Source organism: Ammospiza nelsoni, chromosome 2 (genome assembly GCF_027579445.1).
Source record: "Ammospiza nelsoni isolate bAmmNel1 chromosome 2, bAmmNel1.pri, whole genome shotgun sequence".
NCBI lineage: Eukaryota > Metazoa > Chordata > Aves > Passeriformes > Passerellidae > Ammospiza > Ammospiza nelsoni.
Genome location: NC_080634.1, coordinates 52,167,249 through 52,183,400, shown reverse-complemented (window position 1 = coordinate 52,183,400; position 16,152 = coordinate 52,167,249). Strand labels below are relative to the sequence as shown.

General features: G+C 39.9%; 1 protein-coding gene across 4 annotated transcripts in view; it reads left to right on the top strand.

The window, feature by feature from the left end:
- Window positions 1–16,152, top strand: part of STARD13 (StAR related lipid transfer domain containing 13) — a 285,609-nt gene that overhangs the window by 121,168 nt on the left and 148,289 nt on the right. The gene's annotated exons all lie outside the window — the stretch shown is intronic.

Here is a 16,152-nt window from a genome sequence, read left to right as displayed (position 1 = left end):
GTGTCTGTGTGTGTGTGAGAGAGAGAGAGGTGAGCCGAGACAAGGAGCACCTCAGAGCTTTTTCTGTCTCAGCAGTCACTCAGCAGCTGAATCTGATGAAGAGGCTCATTACAGAGGCATATTTTTCAAAAAATCCAACAGCTCCCTGGGCCCTATATGTCCCAATTGGCAGACAATGCCTGATTTCTCCCTTAGCAGGAGCCCACTATCTGGTTGAAGCATTTTTCAATATTAACAGCATTAGTGAGTTTGACCATTATGAGGAATTATTTGGGGCCAGCAAGGCACCAAGACCAGAGCAGTAAACAGAGCTAAATGCTCAGATACCCTGAGCTGCACATACATTATCATGCCAGGAGCTAAGGAAAGGTTTGGATGGACAGATATGTACACACACACAGATCCTGGTTCAGCAAGATACTTAGCGCACAATTAAACCCTCATTTGACAAAACCAATTAATTGCAACAGGCGTAAGAAACTGCTTGGATGATTTGCTTAATTGAGAGTAAAAGTCCTTATTAAATTGTAATGAAGCACAATTAAGAAATACAGAGAAAAGGAACTGCATCCCAGAATGTGGGTTACTGGGGTTTAATAACCGCCTGAAAGTTTTGCAAAAAGTAATGTTCTCAAAGTCTAGATGAATCCACCTTCCCACAAAAGCCTTTGCCAGCTAGGAATATTTCAGTCATAAACCAATTGACCTCTGGAATCACCCATTTCTGACTGCATTTTCTGTTTTGTTAGTCAGGATGTATGCAGAGCGTGCCAATTAAAAGGAAAGAATTGGACAACACTGCTGTAATTACTCCTCTGTCCCTAGATGACTTAGCATCTTTTTTTTTTTTTCCTGAAGGACTAGTTTCAGCTAGTGTGCTCACTCAGTAATTTCTTCTTGCATCTGTCTCTGATCTAAACTACATCCACAGTTCATTCCAGGGGCCAACCTTGAATCATTTAAAATCAGATGAACGCGGCTTTTTGGAGTCAATTTCACTGATTCAGTGGCTCTGCTGGCAAACATAGTGGCTTAGCAAAATGACAGAAATCCTGGCCTATAAAACTCAGCTCTCTGTAGGCAATTCCACCCTCGTGTACTTTAATTCAGGTCAGCAAAACATAAAGGCTTCTGAGCGTAGTGTAAATGTATGTATTTTCATTGGAGTTCTATACACATTAACTCTTCCTGCCTTATGATTTGGATGTGGATTTATTCCATGATGGTATTTGCCAATTAAACACATGCCTGGGTTTTTCCAAAGCTAAACAAATTTCAGAAGTTCTGAGATTGATTGAGCAATTGTTTTAATTGTATTCATTGTTGGATCAAAACTTCTCTGTGCCACTGAAGGCTCACTTTATAAAAAAAAAGAAAAACCTGTCAATGGCACATGCATTTTAAATAAAACTAATTATTTTAGCAGTGTTCCCATTTTATTGTATGACTGATTTTTAATTGTTTTACTTTTATGACAATATTAATTTTGTCACCCAAAGAGATAAAATTTAGTGCCCATCCTAATGATAGAACTGTAGGATGATGGCTGAAAATCTGATGACTGCAGACATGAAAGAAGAATGACAGGTTATTTTCTGACACAGTTTGGTCACTGAGGTGAAACTTTATTCATAGAAATCTAGCATATGGTAGAGCTGGTAATAAATTTATCATTAAAATGCTTTTGGCAGAAAATGTTCATTTCTTCAAATAGAACATTTTACAGGAAAAGGTTAGTATCCATTAATCTATTTCAAATTGTTTCTGTAAAACAGGCACACACTTCTCAGCTTGCAATGATTTAACAGTCTTCAAAGCAAGAAGTGTTAATTTTTATTGAACTTTAAAATTTTGGCATTGAAATCTGTTACACTGAAATATTAAAAATAAAAAGAGGTAAAAAGAGAAAACCTGATTTAAATTATATTATGTCTTGAGCTAAGGGACAAGGGTTTCTTCCAGATTTGCAGTTGCTAAACATTTCTGACATTTTCTTGTTAATAACTTTTCTGGTTTGGAATTTCTTGCATGAGGAGAAAACCTGTCCTGCCTGTATCAGCCACACACAGAACACAGCACTCACTGTTCTACTCAGGCTTGTTTTCTGCATCATTCTCCCCTTACATCTTATTCTTTCTCATTCTCTTTTGTCATTTATTCTTCTGACCCCTTTCTTGGCCAGAGCTCTAGAGCTCTCAGGGGCCAAGAGGGTCTTTTCCCAGAGTGCCAGTGGGTCACCCTGCCCTCCCCATCAAAGAGCACCTATAATCCCATCCCATCCCATCCCATCCCATCCCATCCCATCCCATCCCATCCCATCCCATCCCATCCAGTAAGGAGTTGGGGATGCACAGGGCAGCTCAGAGCTCCTGCAGCCAGGGTGGAAACTTCTGCAGCCCTTTCCCCAAGGCTGGGCTGTCATCAGCTTCCAGTCATTCTCCATGTAAACCATATTTGCATGTGAGAGAGAAAAAACTCCCCTTTGGAATGCTGTTCTCTCTCTAGTTGAGTTTTATGTTGCTTTTCCTCCCCCTCCCCAAATTAATGCAATATTTTGTGGCTTCTATTACCTGGATTTCTAGTGGGTGCCTCGCATTATGTTAAGCGGGATACCCAAAATGTGTCTAAGAAAATCTACAGCTGCACAGACCATCCAGCCCCACGAGGGAACCTCATCTGAAGTACGAGCATTGCTGGCAGTGTCACTGCATGGTTGCCAGGCCTGGTGTCATTACTTCCAGATGTAATGACATCGGTACTTATAACAGTGCATGCACTGGAATAAATGATGATCTAACCATTCGAAAAAAAATTAAATAATGGTGAGATGTGATTCTTGAGGCATTAATTTATTCTGCTTTCTGTTTTCTTTAATCATGGCAGGATGCAGCATGAGCTGGTGGCTGCCTGGGGAATGGGGCAGACACAGGAACAGAGGTCAGACAGCTCCAGGATGAGGCCTGGGGACAGAGATGGGCCAAGGATGGGATGGGATGGGATGGGATATCAGTCTGCAAGTTGGGTTACATGGCTGGGCAGGGCTGTGGCAGAGAACAGCCCTGCAACAGCATCATGGGGCTGGGATGGACAGCTCTGGGTTGGACTGAAATGGAGTTCCACAAAGTCTTGGAAATTCATATATTTATATGATTTCACATTGTTAAATAAATACAATGTTATTTGGACTTAGATCTAGGCTGCAAATGTGGTGTTGCCCACACCCTTTAAGATGTAGTTAGCAAAGTGCAAGGGATAGGTGCAAGAGAGGACAAGTTTGGAGTGGAAAAGTTGTTTTCAAAAATACAGGCTCACCCTTGGCCTGAGGTGAGCAAGTTGTCTCTTGGCTTTCTGTAGAACTGGTAGACAGGAAGGCAATTCACATTTGTACAGGTTGTATATGATGGTATTAATAAGCAAGTGTTACAAATATGTAAAAAATACCCTGGTCAGTGGCTTTACTAAGACCTGTGAAAACACCAGATTTATCCACTGAACTCTGCTTTCTTTGGGAATGAATGTGGCTGTCCTGGTGGTACCTGAGGTTTCAGCCACTGAACCATGTTCCTGCTCTCATTAATAGATGATGCCATCAATAGGACTGCCCCAGTCCCATCTCCATGCAATACACCACTCTGTTCAAGTTATCATCATCATCATCAATGCTTTTCTTCTCATATTGCCAGGTACATAACACCAAACCCAGTCTGCACCACCTATCTCTTCTGCCCTTGCAGTGTATGAGCTCCTCATTGTCTGCTGTGGTACCCCAGAGATCACCATGCTTAGCTGCTCCTCTTGCCATCAGATTGCTGCTGGGTTTGTAGGTAGCCTGAGGCAATCACTACTAAAACCTGGCTGACTGATGCTCTGTGTCCTTACTATCCCCCAGTATGTGTCTTAGTAAAAAACATTCCACTCAGATTGAGCATTCTAGCTGCCTAATGTATTTTAAAGTTATCGCCACATAGCTCAAGATGACTAACACAGAGCACACTTCATCACTGGTAGGGAAAACGAGCCCTCACTTTGCTGACAAAAATTTGAAGTCAGATTAAAAGCTGACACATCCTCTATTTTAGTGGTATGTATGAAACACTAAATATAGCAGTATGCTCATGTATTTGCTGATGCATGGTAATGTAGTCTGTAGCAGAACAGCAATGGGCTGGCAAGGAAGATGGTGCACTGCAGTAATACGATAAAATCCTCATGTGACCTTGGCCATTTCAGAAGTACTCCACGGATAATTGTGTATCCTTGACTGATATAATGCAAAATTCAAACAGGGGCAGCAGTGGTCCCAGGGTTTTAATGAGCAGCCTGATACTGCAATATTTGCCCAGGCATAATGCAAATTGACTTCAAAGAGAGGTCTCCATAGTGTAAGAAACAGAACTGTGCTATATAGCAGCTGTATATGAACAACTGCCAACAACGGGCCTGATTCTGGGAAATGGGAGGGAGCTGTGACTCCATCTGGCTCTTGTTAGAAACTGAAGGTGCTTGATTCATCGCAAAATCAAACTTGAGTACAGTACTTTCAACTGATTACATATTTTTAATGTTTCCTTAGTCATAAAAGGTTTTATGCTCATGGTTTTATTTTACCTTTGCTGCAGTCCCTGGGCAGGAATTATGGGCTAATCACACCCTGAACAGGGAAATGGATGTGGCTCATAGAACCTTATCCTATTCTGGGATTTTCCTCTTGCTTGGGGGGGATGGAGGTGATCTCTTTAAGCTTTTCATTTGCCATGAATGCCTGGCAAGTGTGCTGGTGGTGGAGCTGAGGCTGTGACTGTGAAACCCCTCTTCTCATCCTCTTCAGGGGGGAGCAGCAGCTGAATTAGACATTCAGCAGTGCCTTGCAAGACCTAGGCAGTACTTGTGTCTCATTCTGTCATTACTGCAGCTATAAAAGTTTATCCAAGTTGAAAACCTGACCTTAAATAACTGGAGAAAATAAAACATCCTTATCCAATGATCCCGTGCACTTACTAGAAAGCAGAGCAGGGTCACTTTGACATGTTTCCAGCACAAAGTGGAGGTGCTGGCTTTGGACTGAAAAGTGAACAGGCTGTTTTCCTAAAGAGTGAAAGTAAACTACTGAATAAACCCAGCTGTTTGGTGACCTTGGCCTCTTAACTAGTTATGCTCTGTGTTGCTCAAATTAGAAGCAGGTAGAGTTGGTGCTTGTCCTGCAGACAGTGCATCAGAGGGTCATTTCATTTGGCTCCAGTTCTAACTTTTCTGCAGTGCCAGTTTGGCTTCCAAAATTAGGCAGTGAGATTGCCTCTTCCATTTCATAATCAGAAATTATAGAACAAAGCCTTTCTTTGTTCTTGTAAAAAGGCAAATCTTTGCTAGTCAGCTCTTACTGATGTATTGGAGTAGTTGAGGGCACTGGGCTCTTCTGCTCTCAAAAGCAAGAGGAAAATGAGATATTGCTGTTTCTCAAAAAAAACTGCACAAAACAGCCAAGTATAGATTAGAAATTTATATGTTTACTGTTCTAGTATGTGAATTATACACAAAAGCTTAATTCATTAAGAAGTACTCTGAATTTTATATAAGACATTTGTAAAGCAATAAAGCAGCGATGTATAAAAATATTTTATACCCATGCAACTACTCAATGTCATACTAAATATCTTTTCCTAATTCTCTGCTCCATGGTTCTTTCTGTGACTTTGATTTTTAGTCAACATTTTAAATAAGAAAGAAAAATACTGAAAATAGAGATGATAAATATTAAAAATAATATCTAGTTTATAATTGTACAAAATATAGGTCATTTCAGAATGAATATATTATAAATACTTTTCCTAAGTCAGTTTGGTTACAGCTTGGACTCCTGAGGACAGCTGAACACTAAGCAGCTGGTAGAGGAGCTTGGGTTTGTAACAACTCGAGATGTGACAGGAACCTTGCTGTAAAAGGTGATCTAATTCAGATTGATAAATTGCTCTAAAGTTCCACCTCTGTTGGAATTAGGTGGTGTTGATTTCCAGCAACTAAGTTCATGGAGACACAGGATTCTTGAGTCATATTTTTCTTTGACTGAACAATTGCCTGACAAAGGTTGCAGACAGACAGCCATATTCAGCTCCTTTGCTCCTGAGCAGCCAACTTGTTTTAAACTGGGGGCTTCCAAGAGTCGTGGCAGAGACCACATTTTGCCATTTAACATTTATTCCAAAATCAACAAATGCCTGGAAAATTTTCACTGAATAATAATAATTTAAAAGTATATTTGTTTTCTGTTTCAATTAGACCTTTCCCTCAGACCCCTCTGATAGCCACAATGCAAACTATGTCCTTGTGTTTTATTTCCTGTGCAAGACATAACTGCAAAAGTTTGAAGGTTAGACAATTTTTAACCAATGTTAAAGTATACAAGCAGCAAAATAAACCTTTAGCTTTTTATTGTGCTAACTAAGCATTAAAGCTCAGAGACACACACAAACAAAGAATAATCTATACAGTAGGAAGCTTTTGTCTTCACAGAGAGCATTTCTAATGGATAGCAGTTCCAACAGTTTTAGTGTTTCCTATTAGAAAACATTTACATTGCAACAATTCTTTAGGTTCAGTTTTTGTTATTTAACTCTTTAGTATCAGTTCCTAAGGACTAATGTTTAAGGTTTTGTGCTGCATCAGAGTGACATGCATCATCTCTCTGAACAGCTCAGCACAGAAGATGGATTTTGCACTGATTCTTTGTTTGCAAGTCAGGCAGGAAAACACAGAGAAAAGCTTTTGGCTAGAACGTACTGCAGAGTATTTGGGACAATAAAGAAATCAAACAAAGCAGTCAGCTTCTGGACTTTTGCAACATAGGATCTTTTGTGGGGTTGCAGTCAGGCCATGCCACTGTTCCCTGCTATTGAACAGCCTGCCGTGGTGCAGGCTCTGCTCAGAGGTGGTGGCCATGGCTCAAGGACACACGGACACAAGGACACCTCCTCTCCTGTGAGCTACAATGTCTGTGCAGCTGTCACTGGCTGTGAGCAGAGGCACCTCCTCCACTTCCATGAGCGCCATGGAACTGTGTGGCTCATGCCAGGACTGAGCACAGGACCTCCAGGCATGAGCCTCAGCAGCTTGCAGTGGGGTAATGACTGCATTAATTGGAAGGAAGTAATCACTGCATAAGCCTCTCCCTAAATATAGTGGGACCACTAGAGGAGGACAAAGAGCTATGTAGTGTTGGTGTCAACTACTCAGAAACAGGAGCCTTTTTAGAAGGCTTCTCAACTGAAAACCATCCAGTCTCTGCCCTTCCTGTTCTCTGTATTAGATTCCACCCAGGCCAGCAAGTTGCTATGACAGAAATGCACATATAGATGCTGGTATTTATTGAGTGCTCAGCACAAGGCATAAACAAATTAGTAAATTCCACCATGTTGTCAAGGCACCACTGAAATGCAGCCAGAGGAGGAGACTGGGGCTGCATATGAATACAAAAGACATACCAAAGCCATCCCATATATCATTCCATTGCATACAATGGCATCTGTCAGTTGTGATCTTGGCTCTGTGTCTTTATGAAGGCAGAGCAATTGGAAAGGCAATTTCAAGAAAACAGATGGCCAAAAGGTTGCTTTTCAAGTGGGTATTATTAAGTGGATCTGAATCTGCTATTCCAGCCTTCATAAAGTGTAGGCTTTTAACATAGAGTTTGGGAAGGTAATGGCTGTAGGTTTTTATTTTATATTTATTTATCTTGGATATATACCTACCCTGGAATATTTCTTGGTTTCCAAAGACACTGTTATATAAGGTTTCTATGATTTAACTCTGAGAAGTAAACTGATTCTAGCACAGAATCTTGCAGGTATATCCTATAGAAAATTAGGGATTTTTTTTTTGTAGAGTGAAACTCTATGCCAGTTGCAGTTACCAGTAACTTTTTGGGATTATACTTAGTCTCTTAATGATGCAATTTTAGCTGTAGAGAAAATTATTTGTATATGTAAAGAAAAAAAATAGCCTCTACTTTTCACAGATTTCAGAATCAAGTAGCTGAGGAAATGGGAGACTCATATAATGGGAAATATTATATTTCATAAAATGTATGTAGTTCTTTCAGGAAACTCTTAAAAATGCTGCTTACTTGGATTACTAATGAGGTCATTTATTATTTTTAAATTTTTGAACTGAGATAGTGACAATTGGCCTCAGGCCCAGAGTAGTGTCCTTGTGAGCACTGTACAGGCAGAACGAAGTCCTTCCCTCACAAACCTTATAGCCTTACATTATCATGGATAGTTTTCATGCAAAAAGGTGACTTAAAACATTTACATTTGTTTCTAATTCAGCATTCAAATAATTTCTCATGGGCTTATTTTCATGCATGTTGGTCCATGAGCTGGTTGGTGTCCAGTTTACAGTCCCCATCCTGCCAGGTGCTCTTTGCTGTGCCATTGATTCATGCTAAGCTTGGCTCCAGGAAGGGCTTGCAGTAGCACTGTGGCTGTATGGAGAGCTTCCACACCTGCTCGTGCATGCCCAAAAACACCTGAGGGGTCAGCATTGGCTCAGCCAGCTGCAGCTCAAGGCTTCTTAGTGAAGAAAAGTCAGAGAATACGTGTCTATGGGAAGTTGGTAATTCACTTCTGTCAAAGACAAATAGAAGGGTCTGGGTTACAAAATAGGAGGGAGAGATTCAGAGAATCATTTCTTCTGTGCTTGCTTCCCAAAGCAGTGAAGAAGGAATATGGAGAGAAGTAATTATAACATCCCCCAGCCAACTGGTCTTTTTCCAGCCTTCCCCAGAATTAAGCACTTACTTCCCCAGAAGTAAATGCTTTACTGTCCCTGCCAGGACTCCGTCAAGAAAAGCCACAAATTTTGATTTCCAGGCTTTTTGAGTAGGCAAAGCAGGTATAAGGCCACAGTTACTTTGTCATCACTCTTTGTCATCTCTAGCAGAGTACTGATATTGAGATGTTTGTTTGATAAATATATAGCACATAAAGTTAGCCATTACTTTCACACACTTTTCTTGTCTGCTGGCCAACACATAGTCAAAATCTTCAATTTACACCTCTCTGGACTCTAATGTGGTAAGAAAAAAGTAAGATGAGTTTCCAAAGTTAAAATAAACTTCTGGTTTATATTTCTACCTATTTATAAGGCAGACAGAAAGGATGCATTACACTCCATGGCTGGATGATGTATTGGAGAACTCAATATATTCAGTAGCATAGTTTAAAGTGCACCTTTTCATTTGTTGCTCTTGTTGCCGTGATCCTTTTCTATGACCCCATATTTCTTGATTTTTTTATAACAACAACCTTATAGGGATGACATCCAGAGTATTAAGCTACACCTAGGTGAGTGTACACAGAAATATGTGAGAGTGTCTCTAATTTGCTCTGATGTATATATGATACATATATGTAAGTATAGTATACAGTGCTTCCTTGGGTATTGATAAACCTTGTGTCTTGTGAGGGCTCAGAAGGAAATAAATTTACTCTGCAAGTGTTCATTTGAAACAGCTACACTTTATTCTTAAACAACAAAATTTGGATGGGAAGAGAGGAGTTCTTTCCAGTGGTTTTGTTCCCTTGGGTTTGAGCCTTCTTGTAGCAGAGCCTGGCACAGTGTCCTTGGTGATGTCAATGGAAGCCAAGTGGAGCAATGGAGTACAGGAGTTCTGGGCTGCAGGGCTGTCAGGCATGAATTGCTGTCCTTTGGAAATGGCAGAGCCACCTCTGTTTACAGCACTAGGTTTATGTCATCAGTATTCTTTTAGATGTCACAGAGAAGCTGCTCCTGGGTTCTGGCAGGAAGCACTCCCCCACACCCACTTCAGACTTCTTCTCTTTGCCTGCTCTCCTGTGAGCAAAAGCTCTGTCAAGAAAGCACCTTTATTTGGGGCAGGAACAGAGGCAGCTGATACTCAGCTAGTTATTTTGATTGCCTGGCTGGTAGGGGTTGGGGGAACAGATAATGTCAAGATTTCCTCTGCATTCCAGATCTGTTTTCCTCCTACGGTTAGCAGGCGGCGAGTGTGACTTTTCCCACTCAGCTTTTCCCACAGTCAGTAATACTTATCTGACAACGGAGTTAGTGTCAACTGTCCAAAACTAACGAGGAGATATCTTCCTTTCACCACTCCTCTGCTGTTATTGCTTATCAATGTCACTCTCCAGCTTAAATGACTGGTTAATTTACAGACATACTGAGACAAATTCACGTCTGTTGCAGCTTCAGTGGGCTCAGTGGAGTTACGCTGTTTGGCCGTAGGTGTCTAAAAAGCACAAGTGCTAGGAACGTGATACTAACAGAAACAAGAACATTGCAACAGTCAAAACAAAAAGGAAGCCCTGAGCCTTGGCAGGATGCCCATTTCAGATTTCGGAGTGTGATCCAACAAGGTGTTCATGTTTTACAGCTCGTGCTGCAAGAGAAAAGTTGTTATTCAACAGCAAAACAATTCCTACATCTCCACATCAAAACACAGCCCATGTTAAAAAGCAACGAAGGAAGAAACAAGTTACAGGCTTTCAGAACACAAATTCTATTGAGAATCATGATGAATTTGCTTTTAGATCTATTAGAGACTTTGAAAAGACTAGAGTGAAACTGAAACACACTCAACCTGAGATTTTCAAATGAGTCTAAAAGGGTGAAATACTACTAGGATTCCACAGAAACAGGAAATGTGAGATGGAATTGATACCTCCAGCTTTACCTCCAGTCCAAGATGGCTTTCTAAGAACCTCTTCTGTAACTGGGGTAGAGATGCTTTTTTAAATGGTAACATCTTTTTCAGCTAGATCATAGACCTACTGTAGCACCTCTTCTAGACAGTTGGTTTGGGATGGAATGAGATATCCTCTCAAGGACATGTGTTTCCAACCCCTCTTCCAATCTCCCTCAATTCTCTTTTAACAGTGGGTGTCCAAAATTCAAGGAAGGGAAATCTGTTGCTTTTGAAATTTTATTAACATTTCTCTTCCACAGATGAAGTTAAAATGAATGAAGTACAAACCCAAGCATTCTAAAGTTAACTCGGTTAATTCTGTTAACCTGGACTAGCAGTGCAAACAGAGATCATTCCATGCAGAGCACTTTGTTCTTTGCTCTGCTAACTCCTCTACACCATGCACAAATCCCTCATACTGGTTTTTTCTGTGATAGACTTCTGGATTCCCTTGTATTTATTCCCTTTCTCTACATTTTCTTCTTTGCAAAATCCAGTTTTAGTTTTCCTCCTTACCACTATTTAGTTTCTTCTTATAGTCCCAGCTATTTTAGAGTCTGATTACTGTCCTGCTTATGATGCATTAAAGTGGCTTCCCTTCCCTTCCCTTCCCTTCCCTTCCCTTCCCTTCCCTTCCCTTCCCTTCCCTTCCCTTCCCTTCCCTTCCCTTCCCTTCCCTTCCCTTCCCTTCCCTTCCCTTCCCTTCCCTTCCCTTCCCTTCCCTTCCCTTCCCTTCCCTTCCCTTCCCTTCCCTTCCCTTCCCTTCCCTTCCCTTCCCTTCCCTTCCCTTCCCTTCCCTTCCCTTCCCTTCCCTTCCCTTCCTTCTGCCTTTCCTGTTGGCTCTATTCCATAGCTCTGAGCTGTCCAGAGCATCTTACTCCTCCGTGGCTCTCAGTGAAATGGACAAATGGTTCTGCAAGGTCTCTAAACCCATGTATAATACATCTTCTCCATCCTTGCAATCAAAACAAGTCCATGGTTTATCATTGTATCACCCATGGGTTATGTCCTCTTGGCTGGCTGGGGATTGGCCACCTTTCTGGGTAATAACAAGCAAGGTTTAAAAACTGAGGACCAAAAGCTGAAATTCCAGATTCCTGTTTATATTCCTAGATGATGACTTGTAACCACATCTAAAAATTGGAAAGGAACTTACACTCTAAGACTTAGGGGCACAGTTTATAAAACCATGAAATTTTTGTGCCTGAACAGAATATTTCCTTAATGCCTTTTCCTTAACAGACTTAATGCTTGGATGTGAGTCCATTCTGGAATCTTTTTTGCAAATAAGAGACAAAGAAATTTCCACTGTGAGAAATGGAGCTAAACATGGAAGTGCTGGAACACATTCATCAGGTTCAGCTGTCCAAGGCTGATAAAATGATACCCATTTTAAAAGGTGAATAAAAGTCATTGTGGGCAACAAAAATAATTACTGCTTCCCACATTAATTATCATATGTTTCTGAAAATAACAAAGCAATCTATAACATTCTCAAATGAGAATACAGATGTAGGATCCAGTATGGATTTGTAAAAAGAAAAAGGAAGCTGGTTTTGCACAGAAAAACAGGAAGAGATAAAACTTATCTTGGCTTTCAAAACTAATATTGCAGAGATATTCAAAACAGAGATGAAAAAATGTGAGAAATCAGTGTGGGAAGCAAATTTTGGTCATAGAACATAAACTTCATAAAAGATCCAAAGACACATAAATTGAACTTGTCAGTTTTCAGCATAAAGAGAAGCTAATAATAGGTTGCCCAAAGGATTTTACTAGGGCAAGTATCATTTAAAGCTTGATTATCTTGACAAGTGAGTGAACAGATGGCAAAATCTGTAGCAAATGCAAGATTTCCTAGGGTCCTGAGGATTAGAAAGATTTCTGAATACCAAATTCAAATCACCAAAACAAGGTGATTTGACAACCTCAGTGAAGATGGGATTTCAATTTACCGAAGTGTGAGGTAATGTTCAGGAATGATTTGAAGTGTTCACTGATACTGCATACTTAATGAAGTGTTACCAGCTCAGAAAAATATCTAGGCAGCATTATGGACAGCTTAATTAAAACTGCTCTGTGAAAACAGCTGTTCAATTTGCAGCACTAGTTGTGAGAGCAAATAAAACACTGATTTATATGAAGTATAAAAAACAGCATTGATATTATTATAATGTAATCATGTAAATTCAGGGAACTATATTACAGTGATGCCCACCATCATCAACATTACAAAAATGTCTACAAAAATAAACATTCAGAGAAGTCAGTAAAGGATGGTAAGCAGGGGAGATAGAATCATTTTACTTGCCTCATGAAAAAATGTGGCACTAAATTCCTATTCACCTTCATAAGGATATCCAATATATGCAATATTCAGAGCAGCAGCAGCACACTCTCTGTGCTGGAATCTTTTCCCCTATTAATGAGGATTATCAAATCAGCAAGAAGTGGAGGGCTTTATGTTCATGTGTGCTTAATAAATATGGTGAGAGTACCCATACTAGATGAAAATTCCCAGTGAAGGATATGGCAATTTTTGCAGTTACTTCATCAAATGAATAACTTCATTATTAATGTGAGACTGTCACTAGTGTTTGGTTTAAATTGTGGTGTTGGTTTGTTGGGGTTTTTTTACGAATTATTAGGGTACTTCTTTTGGGAAACTAGTGGTTGGTTTAAATTGTGGTGTTGATTTGTTGGTTTTTTTTAAGAATTATTAGAATACTTCTTTTGGGAATGGAGGCTGTCCCTGGTGATTATTGAAAAGACCCTAAGTTTCAGCAATTCTGCATTAAAAGGGTAATTTATACTTGTGCGAAGCAAAGTAAGTGCCTATTACTACTTTATGGTAGCACATACAACCTATTTTGCATTTATCTTGCCCAGCTATAAAAGATAAGCTATAGGACAGGAACGAGGTGGATAACCCCAAATCTACTTAAGACCTAAAGAAGGATAATGTTTCCCAGTTGAAACAGTTTTCTTTTTGACTTGACTGGCAGCAGTGAAGTACTTTAAATCATTTTAAAACTATTTAGCAACATTTCAGAATAGAAATAGGGAATAACCTCCAGTATGAGTCAGAAATAGAGTGGTTTTTGGTTTCCATATTTACTTCTGACACTTTTTTTTGCCTTTGGCATTGACAGTCACATATTTTTAAGGCCTGAACTCTGAAAGCATGTATCTGATAAATTTGATCAAACCAAGGATTACTTAATATAAATGTTCTCTGTCAGGTAAATTAACTGATCTTCTGTCTCAAAAGCTATCACTGTGGTAAAATCCTGTTGAGTTATAATCCCTTTAACACCTATTCTCCTAGCAATTTGCATGGGGTTTTGTAATGTAAATGAGTCAAAATATTCCCTGAAATGTAGAACAATCTCAAGTAATTACTGCTGAACAGATTTGTGTCAACCCAAAATGACAAAAAGGTGTTGGGATGAATCTGCATGACAGTAGCATAAGTAAACAAGATGAGCAACAGCTGTACCTGCAGCACTGTAAAGGTCATCATCTCTAGGAACTGATTTCACTAGAAGTCATTGCAATACTGAAAAAATGAACTCTGGAACCAGCAATACATACAAGCAAAGTAAAAACCTTTTCTTGCTTCCTGGAATAGTCCTGATTGCATATCTCCTTCATTTGCATGGCTTTTAAATAAAGTCAAGGAGAAATGTCTTGATGGAGTCTCAAAAAAGTGCCTGTTAATAAGAGGGGGATCAGGCCAGCTGAATACAGTGTTTCAGGAGGAGCTGAAGCTTGCTCTGTTCTTTCTGGAATCACCTTTTCAAGTAATTATAAATAAAAAAGATGGTGCTTTCTGGCAGGCAAGGGGTGGCACACTCAGTAGAGAGCTGTGGCTGTGATCTCTGTCATCATTCTGGTCACATCAGTGTACATAGCAGCAGGTGATGGGGAAACACCTCCTCAAGCTCTCTCTCTACCTTTGGTACACTTGGCCAAGTACAGAGCAGTCCCTGCTACTGCCTTCTTGGGAATTAAGTTGCTTTACAATGTACCATTTTCAATCCAAAAGAGAAAAGAAAAATATATTTTCTAGCTTTCTCCCATAGTCTTTGATGTTACTGTTTATACAATAGTAATTTAATGTCACTATTAAAATTCAGTTATGTGAAAAGTGCATGAGTGCATAGCTAAGATTTTTTGCCTCTTGCATGCAGAAATTGGAGCCTATTTGGAAGACTACAAAAAGTTGTGCTTTAATTTCTCACAGGTGAGTTCTTTTACATAGACTGTAATTCTCTAGCACCACATCACTGCTCCTATGAAGTCTGCTGCCTACTATGCAGTGGTACCTTATGGCTTACCTCTGAGCATATGTAGTATAGTCCACATAAAAATATGACACAGTTTGGTTTCCAACATAATGAATGTTGAATGAAATTATGCCATTATGCAAACCCCCTTACATGCAGTAGGCAGGAAGAGTACAAGCAAAAATACTAAGGTGAAGGACCTACAAATTTGTTGTCACAAGTACTTTTTAGACTTGCAATTCATAGCTATGCTTTTGCCTCCCTGATTATAGGAAGTGCTATTGGACATCATTTGGTAACTTTTTTCCCTGAAGCCTTCTTAATGGTTTCAAGGGCAGTACTACAGGCCTCTGTTTTTCAAGCAAAAAAACCCTGAGCAACTCAAAGTAAACCTTTCTCTACATTGCTCTAAAAACTGAAACTGCAGTTGTTACTGCTGACTTGTTAATATAACACAGACATGGACATTTCCTGGTTACTGTAAACACTGAAATGCTTTTGGAGTTAATGGAATACAGGTGCTGCCTGACACTACCAAAATGTTCTCACAGAAACAGGGATATTTTTGAACAGAAAGAGCTGCAGATCCACCTAGTCCAGCCCCTTCTCCACAGCATGAATATCCTGCTTCTCAGTGGGAATACCCAGATATGTTGAATGTCATGAAACAGGCATTCTTCCTAAGCTTAAGCTCCTTTATACTCCCAGGAATGGCTGTACCACTCAGCCTGCTGGAACAGAGAGTTCTGTAATGCCAGAGCTGGGTGATGGAGTGGGCTTAGGCAGGCTCTGAGGCAGCTGGAAAACCTTCCCAATGGAGCTGTGGGAAATGATGCTTACAATCGAATCGTCACCAGCCTTCACTTCAAATGAGATTCAGACAATACTGTGAACAGACAATTAGCCCTTCTTTATTGTGGAATTAAGAAGAAATTTAAAATCAGCTTTAGTGATTCAAGATCCTGTAGAACAGTTTAGGTTAATAGGGATTGGCTTGGGCCCCAGCCAAATTTTGATTCTGGCCATTCTAATCTTCCTTACCTGAAATTCTATCCCCTACTGCAACTGGCCACAACACTCTTTATTTACTGGCCAAAAATAAGAGTGCCATTGCTTTTTACTTCTACCAAATGTATACATTTAAAA